Below are 10,164 nucleotides of genomic sequence, written 5' to 3' on the forward strand. Positions count from 1 at the left end.
TATTGTACGCATCGTTACGGACGCGACAATACCAAATATGTGGTATTTTTATTTTTTTTTTACCTTTTTTTATGCTAATCTGAGAAAAAGCATTAAAAAATGGTTTTTTTAACTCTTTTTTTTATATTTTTTTAATTCTTTTTTTAATCTTTGTTTTTTTTACACTGTTTGTGTCCCTCTGAGGGACTTTAACCACTGCCCTGATGATCGCTGGTATAAGGCATGGCAGAGCTACTGCTCTGCCATGCCTTATCGCTTGTACAGCGATTATAGGCATAGGCAATACAGGACGCCAGTGTCTGGCGTCCTGTTGCCATGGTGACAGGCCGGGCTCTCGCGATGACTTTGCGAGTTCCGGCCGGAGACACAGAGGGAGCCGCGCTCCCTCTGTGAACTCTTTCCCTGCCGCGATCTACTTAGATCGCGGCAGGGAAGGGGTTAACAGCGGGGGGAGCATCTCCGATGTCCCCCCGCTGTTGCAGCAGGACGCCGGCTGTGAGTGACAGCCGGCTCCCGCTGCGGGATAGCGCGGGATCTTATGTGATCCCGCGCTATCTCCAGGACGTAAGTTTACGCCCTGTTGCGGGAAGTACCAGGCTGCCAGGACGTAAACTTACGCCCTGCAGCGGGAAGGGGTTAAAAAAATTGTGATGCCATGCCAGAAACACAGAGTATGCCTTTGGCTTTTTTTCTGTTTTGGAAATTTTTATTTAGTTCACAAAAACCCACAGGCAGCTTAGTTAGGATCTAATCGGACAGAATCATAAGCTGGCACAATTTGTGAGAGAAGAAGCAGAGTATATCTTTTAGACTTTCTCTGTTTTTGCTTTTACACTTCACAGAACCCCATGGGCAAGTACCTAACATACACAACAATCTCATAGTCATGACTGTGAATAACGTGTGATGCCAGAGACATAGAGCTGCAATATTCCTCACAATACTGCCTAGTTTGTCTGTCTGCTTGTATATTCTGTTTGACACCAGCAGAAATATACACTTTGCAGAGTATCTCTCCCACAGTATAGAGCACTTTTTCTATAGGCATATAAACTCGCTGCAGCTTCTGTGGTTCCTGAATACACTGTAGTTTGCTCCTCTGCTGGTATATAGTATTGACACCAGCAGAAATCTACACTACTGGTCAAAATTTTTAGAGCACTTCAATTTTTCCAGTTGTTATTGATATTTACACAGTTTTATGCCTCAAATGTATTTTAAAATAAAGCATATCACAAATAAACAAGTTAGGATGAATAAAAATAATGGATTAACTTCGGTTCACCAAATTAAATCCTGATTTTGACTCCTCAAAGTAGCCACATCTAACTGATATAACAGCATTACACAACCGTTGGCATTCTTTCTACAATTGCACTCAAATATTGTTAAGAAATTCCTTCCAAATATTTTTGCAGAAGTTCCCACAAATGTGCTGCACTTCTAGGTTGCTTTACATTACTCTTCTGCCCAAACAAGCTCAATGGGGTCTAAGTCTGGAGACTGTGCAGGCCATTCCATTCTTTGAGGCCCACCAACTTTTTCCTGTCTACATAAGTGGTTCTGACATGACCTAGAATAATGTTTTGTATTATTATCATGTTGTAATATGAAACCCTTACCAACTAGGTGGACAACAGAGGGTATTGCGTGGAATATCAAAATGCTGTGGTAGCCCTTTTTGTCAAGTGCGCCAGTCACCATGTGCAAGTTGCAAATCTGGGTTCAGTGACAGAGCCCCAGACCCTCAGGCTTCGTCCTCCATGTTTGATAGTTGGTGTCATACACTCACCTACTCGACGGCATACAAAAACCCTGTGTGATCTACCAAAGGTGTCACATTTTGATTCATCAGCCCATAAAAACTTCCAGTCTTCAGTAGTCCACTGGAGGTGCTGCTTGGTCAACATAGATCTTTTTTTTGTATTATGCAATCTTAGCAGTGGCTTTCTTAAAGGGGTTGTCTCGTGAAAGCAAGTCGGGTTCAGCACTTCTGTATGGCCATATTAATGCACTTTGTAATATACATCGTGCATTAAATATGAGCCATACAGAAGTTATTCACTTACCTGCTCCGTTGCTGGCATCCCCGTCTCCATGGTTCCGGGGATTCGGGTAAGTAATATTTTTTTTTTTTTCTTTATTTTAACACATCCCTTGGGTTTGTCCTGCGCCGAACGGGGGGCCTATGCAAAAAAAAAAAAAACCCGTCTCGGCGCGAGACAACCCCTTTAATGATTACCTACCTGTTAAACCTGCAGATAGTAGTCTTCTCTTTACAGTTGCTGTGCTTGAAGATTTTGTGCTGTGAGGCGCAAATCACGCAAATTGCTGGGTCTCAAAAACTTGTCATCTGATTTTGTAGTGGCCTTTGGTTTGTCAGACCTCTTCCTGTTAGAGGTTCCAAGTGCCTTTTGAGAGTATAGGAACCTGCCACCTTGGTTTTCTTGGCAATTGCTCTGTAGGATAGCTCTATACTGCTAACAGTTATAATTGTATGTTTATCTTCTTTAATTTATTCTCTTTTTCGTGCTAGTATGATAGCAATGTATTCTGTCCTGAAGAGCAAAACAGTCTAAAACTTGCCCTAGAGGGTGTTATAAGGCAGTCTATTCCAACACTGGTTATATAAAATTAGAGTGTTTGAAAGTAATCTACATAAATTGAGACACCTGTAGGAAAAGTTTGCATCCAATTTCAAACCATAATGTGCTTTCTGTGCTGCAGAGCAGCTGTCCTTGATGTGTTCCCTGAAAAAGCCCTATGGCTAAAATAATAAATTCAAACTATTGTTGTGTTTCAGGTTAAAATTTCATATTGTTTTTATGTTTTTAACTTGTGAACATTTAAACAGTGTTACGTTAATTGCTAAATTTGAACTGTGTTAGTGTCAAAACTTGAAAAATTGAGGTGTTCTAAAACATTTGACCATTAGTGTATGATCTTCAAACTATCTCTCCCAAAATACAATGCATGTTTTCTATAGACATATAAACTTACTCCACCTTCAATGTTTCCTGCAATATAGTGCAGTTTGGCTATTTTCTGGTATAGTATTTGACACCAGCAGAAATATATGTTCTGCAGACTCTCTCTCCCAAAGTGAAGAGCACGTTTTCTATAGGCATATAAACTGGCTAAAGCTTCAATATTCCCTTTATCATCTTGCAACTTCTCTGCTATGTACTGAGCTGTAAAATGGGCGCTGGTAACACAGTGCCTATGTTATGTATGGTGCAGTCATGTGATGCAGTCGTCTGGTAAAAGTGCTGCCCATATACTTGATAGAGGACACATTTGGTGACATCCTTAAGGTGCCTTGACCTGCTTTAGCATATATTACGGGAAAATTTATATTCCCAAGATTTTGTCAAAAATCAAACTGCGCTGACCCGACCTGACCCAATTTTGCGAAAATCTGTCTGATTTTATCGCCTGGCCAGTCATGTTGAGAAAACCTTATAATAAGCATGCTGCAGATAACACTTGTAGTGATATTCACCATGATATGCCTTTTTCAGATAACTGGGTATATGGTAGCATGGGAGTGCAAGATGATCAGGCAAGTATCTGGGTCACAGTGTTTTAACTAGGGACTGAGGGAGGGCAATCACAGAGATAGATGGGAAGATAAGGCAATGATCTGGGACTAAAGGCCCATTTAGACACAATGATTATAGTTCAAAACTCGCTCAAAAGCAGTCTTTTGGGCGATAATCGTCGTGCGTATCTGCACTGACATCGTGCAGTTTTCGTTAAGCCGTCACTCATCGTTGTCTTTCAGCATGCTGACCGACAAAGATGAGCCTTATCAGGAATTCATAGTGGGATACAGCTGATACTATTGTTTCAGCTGTATCCAGCTCCCTGATAACAGGCTGAGTATGAAGAACAGAGTGGCCCAGCTCTGTTCTCCATACCCAGCACAGAGCGCTCAGCTGTATAACAGCCAGGCGCTCCGTGCAGAAAACATCTGGATGCAGAAGACAAGCCGGGACACCCCGCTCGTCTTCTGCATCCTCTGCTCCGAGCGTTCGACTGTATAACAGCCGGGCGCTCGGAGCGGGAGAACAGCTGTATGCAGAAAACAAATGGGGACACCCCGCTTGTCTTCTGCATCCTCCGCTGGCAGTGCAAGGTGATCGCTCATCTTGAGCGATCATCTTGCACTGTAAATGACACAACGATGATCGCTCAAAAGTCGCTTGAGCGACATCTTTTGAGCGACTATCGTTGTGCCTAAATGGGCCTTAAGTAATGAAAATGAAGGTTGAGCAGTGGGAGGGTACAGTTAGAACTGGCAAAGCAATTAATAGGGATACACTTAAAAAAAATAACCAAAAACCTCTAAACTGTATGGTGACTAATGCTAGAAGTCTGACCAATAATGCTCACAAACTGAAAGTAATAATATCTAAGAAAAATATGCTATAATGGGAATAACAGACCTGGTTGAATAAAAGCTGTGATGATGCGGTTAACTTACAAGGTTACAGTTTGTTCAGAAGAGATTGTAAAAAACAGAGTCCTGTTTACAGCCCACACTGTAGGAAGATATATTTGATGGAGATGAACATGTAGCATCTGTATGGGTAGAGATAAATAGAGGGCAAAGCAATAATAAAATTTCTATAGGCCACCAAATATAACAAAAGTCACTGAAAATTTCTAAAGTCATAAATCACAAGCATTATGGGGGACTTTAACTATCCGGATATAAAATTAGAAACTGAAACCTGCAGATCTCATAAAGAAAATTAGTTTTTGTCAATAACTAAGGATAATCACCTTTCCCAATTTGTACAGGGTCCAACTAGAGCAGTGGTGGCAAACCTATGGCACGCAGAGCCTTCCCTGCTAGCACGCATTGCCATGGGCCGCTCACCACGATAGTGAATACAGGCAGGGGCCGCGGCACCCCTGCTGGCATTCACTCAGCAGCGCTATCTGCACAGAACCCGGCGCAAACTGTGACGTCAGTGTGCAGCCGGGATCCTCCTCCTCCGACGTCTCCTACTTGGTTCCGCGAGAGGAGGGGAAGGAGGCATCCGGCAGCACACTGATGTCAGTGTGCACCTGTGATCAGCGCTGCTGGAGGACGCGCTGGGCAGAGGTGGAGCGGCGCTTCCACAAGGAGGAGGGGGTAAGTATGTGGGTTTAGGGGGGAATGGAGGGTTGCTGTGGGATGTCACTATTACACTGGGGGCCACTGTGGGGTGTCACTATTGCTAATGGGGGCCGCTGTGGGGTGTCACTACTACTACTGGGGGCTGCTGTGGGATGTCACTATTATTACTGGGGGCTGCTATGGGGTGTCACTGTTATTACTGGGGGCTGCTGTGGGGTGTCACTATTATTACTGGGAGCCACTGTGGTGTGTCACTGTGATACTGGAGGCCGCTGTTGGGGGTCACTGTATTACTGGGGGCCAATGTGGGGGGGGGGGGGGGCACTGTGTTACTGGGGCCCGCTGTGGGTGTTTGCTTGCTCCTGCCCTGGCTGACGCGCACCCCGCAGGCAAACAGATCTAATCATTAACCCTTTTGGGACCCACCAATTGCTTGTATGTTTTAAACACCAGCTGAACTGATTAAGGGGTTATCCCCGAAATGCGTTTTCATAAGCTGATCACGTACTTCATTAAATAAAAGGAGGGGTTTCCGAAACCTTTGGTCACTTCCTATTTGCTTTAACCTGGAGTGTTGCGCCTTCTCCACTGCCAGTTTTTTAGTTCTATTCTCTTAGGCCTCATGTCCACAGGGAAAAGATGATTTAAAATCCGCAGCATTTTTCCCGCCCGCGGATCCGCGCCCCATAGGGATGCATTGGACACCCGCAGGTAGTTAAATACGTGCGGATGTCATTTTCCCCTTGAGGCGCGGATTGCGTGTGTGGGGAAAAAAACGCGACATGCTCCATTTTAGTGCAGGTCTCCCGCAGGCTTCTATTGAAGCCTATGGAAGCCGCCCGGATCCGCGGAACACCCGTACCAGAATTAAAACTCACCTGTCCGGGCACTGCGGATCTTCCCTCCGTCGTGGCCGGATCTTCTATCTTCGACCTGGCGGATGTGCCCGGCGCATGCTCACGGCACGCTGCCGGCGCGCCGAGCACATCGGCCGGACCGAAGAAAGAAGATCCGGCCGCGACGGAGGAAAGATCCGCAGCGTCTTGACAGGTGAGTCTATTCTTATTTTTAGCCTCATGTTCGCGGGAAAGGAGGGACCCGCTGCGGGATTCTCCATGAAGAATCCGCGGCGGGCCTGATTTTCCCCATGGACATGAGGCCTTAATATTATCACTGGGGCCACTAGAGGGGGTCACTATTATCGCTGGGGCCGCTGGAGAGTGTCACTATTATCGCTGGGGCCGCTGGAGGGTGTCACTATTACCGCTGGGGTATGTTTACATGTGGCGGAAATGGGCAGGACTGTTCAAAATAGACAGCTTGCAGATTTTGACTGATTTTCGGATGCGGAAAAACACTGTCTATTTTGAAGCGGCCCTGTCCTTTTTAGAAAGATGGGGTAGACTCATATGTCGTAATAAGCCCCGCCCCCTGACATGTTGGCACTTTGTAGTAAATAAATGGGTTTTGGGTTGCAGTTTGGGCAATCGGTCTCTAAAAGGTTCGCTATCACTGAACTAGAGGGATTGCCATTTTGAACTTAATATTAACCAACAGATCTGACAGAATAACAGGTATGAAGACCAGGAGGCACCTGGGAAATAGTGACCATAATTTATACATTTACACTTTTATTTCAATAGGGTGTTTTATCAGAGAGCTACAAAAGTACTAAACTTTAGAAAGGCAAAGTTCAATCAGCTTAGAAATGCCCTTAACTTTACTGACTGGGACAATGTTCTCACAAATAAGAGTACAGACAATAAATGTAAATTTTTAACACCATCCTGAATACTCACTGTAAGGGTGCGGGCAGACGAGCGCATAAACGGCGCGTTTTTGCGACCAAACGTATATACGTGACCATCTGAGGCAATGGTTTCGAATGTATTCGTTCACATGGGCGATTTTACGGCGCGTAAAAACGGCAACCCGAAAAAAACCCGGAACATATGCGACCGAAATACGCGCCAACGCATATTCGATGGCCGAAAAGCTTTCTAGCTCTGGTCGTGATCGGTGAAAAACGTTCTCTCGGGCGATTATACGTTGCGCTCGGGCGATTTTCGTTGCGCTCATGCGAACGTAAATACGCCTACGCTCGTCTGCCCGCACCCTTAGGGTTTCATCCCTTACAGGAATAAAATGATTAGTAATAGCTAACTAATATGGCTTAATAAAGATGTAAAGGGGGCAATAAACAACAAAAAAGAAAGCATTTAAACTACTAAAACAAGAAGACAGTGAAGGCAGCCTAAGAGCGGTGAGACTATGGAACTCTCTGTCTGAAGACATGGTGATGGTGAACTCAATAAAAAAAGGGGGGCCTGGACGCTGTTCCTCAGTGTAACAAATTACATGTTATAATCACTGATTACTTCAGAAGCGTCCGTGATCTAGGGATTATTTTGATTGCCAGATTGGAGTTGGGAAGCAATTTTTTCCTTTAAAATGAGGAAAATTAGCTTCTACCTGATTGTTTTTTTTGTCTTCCTCTGGATCAACATTGGAGAGGGTAATAGGCTGAACTAGATGGACACATCTTTTTTTCAGCCTTACACACTGTTACTAGGTAACTATCCCTCTTTTATTTCATCCTGTTCTTTTACAAATCTAATGCCGTATGGATAGAAACTAAACAAATTCCCTATTACAGTCAATGAGGTCTATTCCCTGCTATTCAGTTCTGTCATATGACAGTTCCATTTGGCCACTGGGTGCCATTTACCTGCTTCCATAACAGAGCAAGAAAATGGAACCCTAAAGTGATGATGTGAACGAGCCCTTAGAAGATAGGTATTGGATTGGTGGGGGTCCAACTACTGTTGATCGCAAGAATGGGGTTCCAGAGTGTCCCTGAATTAATGGACTGGATGTCACATGCATACATGCACATTGCTACTACATTAATTTCATGGGACTGCTGTAAAGAGGTGAGCACTTGTACTCAACTATCTTCGGCAGTGCTGTTGAAATGAATGGAGCAGTGGTGCACACGTGTGACAACCACTCAATTTTCTGGTGATCAGTGGGAGGCCCAGTGGTCAGACCCCACTAATCAGATTGGTCCCTGCGCTGAGCCAATGAGAGGCAGCAGTCACTCACCCATTCATGAATTCATGAATGGGTGTGTGAGTGAGAGCTGCCTCTGATTGGTCAGGCTGTGACCAATTAGAGGCAGCTCATTCAGCAGGCGGGGATTTTAAAGCCCAGGCTGCTGAATACTATAGAGAAGCAGTTCAGGAGAACTGCCGGCAGTCACCGCTGAACTCCGGCTGCAGCGGAAAGGTGAGTATACATTTTTTTTATTTTTACACACTTCTGGATGAATTGCAGGGAAGGGCTTATATATTTAAGCCCTTCCCGAACAATTCATCCTGTGCTCGCCGGCAGCCCATTGCTTTCAATGAATTCAATGGGCAAACATCGTTCTTCTCTGCCACAGCTGTTACAGCTGTGGCAGAGAAGAATGATTTGTCTTCTATATGTTCTCAATGGGGTCGGCGCTGCTGACAGTCCCGACCGCGATGAGCACTGAGCAGACACTGCTGCGAGGAACATAGCTATTAATTACTGTTTCTTACTTTGCACCACGGGCACCTGTATTTCTTTTCCCACAGATTTTAGTGGCCTTACAGGACCCTAGCTTTCCAGCATGTTGTGCAGCTAATCAGCATCAGGGGGCGTCACCCGCCCCCCCCCCCCCCCGTCAATCTTGACTCCACCAGGAGTTCCTGGTGGTGTCAAGAAACACTCATATCCAGGTGTTCTTGGTAAGTGTTTTCGCGTTTGTCAGTTGTTTTTGGATGTCCGCTCGCACGCCTGTTTTTGTGTTGTAGCATTAATAATAATAAACTTTATTTGTATAGCGTCAACATATTCTGCAGCGCTTACATAGACAGAGGGAATACAGAAAGGCAAAAGTACAAACATTACAGAACCACGGTTACTTAGTAATCAGTTGATGGAAACAATAGGGGTGAGGGTCCTGCTCCAACGAGCTTACATACTACAAATAGTGGGGTGATACAGAAGGTAAAGGGCTGGAGATGTGCACAGTATGGTGAGGTGGAGAGTGAGGGATGTTATACACATAGACAATGGTCAGACATTTAGCCGTGTGACGGCAGAAACAGTATGACTGCAGGAGCGGTTTATGATGGCTAGCAGGGATTGCAGTCAATAGGTCAGGGAGTATATTATCAGGCGGAGTACAGAGGGGTTTGGTTTAGGGAATACGGTATGCCACCCTGAAGAGGTGTGTTTTTAGAGCACGCCTGAAGTTCTGCGAGTCCTGGATTGCTCGGGTAGCCTTTGGTAGTGCGTTCCAGAGGACCGGTGCTGCTCTGGAGAAGTCTTGGAGGCGGGAATGAAAAGTTCGAATTAAAGGGGCGCTCAGCCTGGTTTCATTAGCAGAGCGGAGAGCCCGGGCTGGTAGATGGATTGAGATGAGGGAGGCAATGTAGGCCGGTGCTGCACTGTGGAGAGCTTTGTGGATGAAGGTAGCGAGTTTAAATTGAATTCTGTATTTAACGGACAGCCAGTGCAGTGACCTGCACAGGGCAGAGGCGTCTGAGTAGCGACTGGACAGGAAGATGAGCCTGGCTGCCACATTCAGGATGGATTGGAGAGGGTAGAGTCTGGTGCAGGGGAGGCCGATCAGCAACGAGTTGCAATAATCGAGCCGAGAGTGGATGAGGGCAACAGTAAGCGTTTTTATTGTGTCAGTGAGAAAAGAGCGAATTCTTGTGATGTTCTTGAGGTGCAGCTGACATGTTCGGGCGAGAGATTCGATATAGGGGGTAAAGGATAGATCAGAGTCGAATATGACCCCAAGGCAGCAGGCATGTTGTCTAGGAGTTATGGTGGCGCCACACACTGAGATGTCAGGATGAGGTCGGTTAGTGGAGGGTGGAAATACCAGTAAATCAGTTTTAGAGAGGTTTAGTTTTAGGTAGAGAGAGAGGACATAGTGTTAGAGACAGCAGACAGACAGTCGGTGATGTTTTGGAGGAAAGGTGCAGAGATGTCATGGG

This window comes from Eleutherodactylus coqui, chromosome 11 (genome assembly GCF_035609145.1).
Source record: "Eleutherodactylus coqui strain aEleCoq1 chromosome 11, aEleCoq1.hap1, whole genome shotgun sequence".
NCBI lineage: Eukaryota > Metazoa > Chordata > Amphibia > Anura > Eleutherodactylidae > Eleutherodactylus > Eleutherodactylus coqui.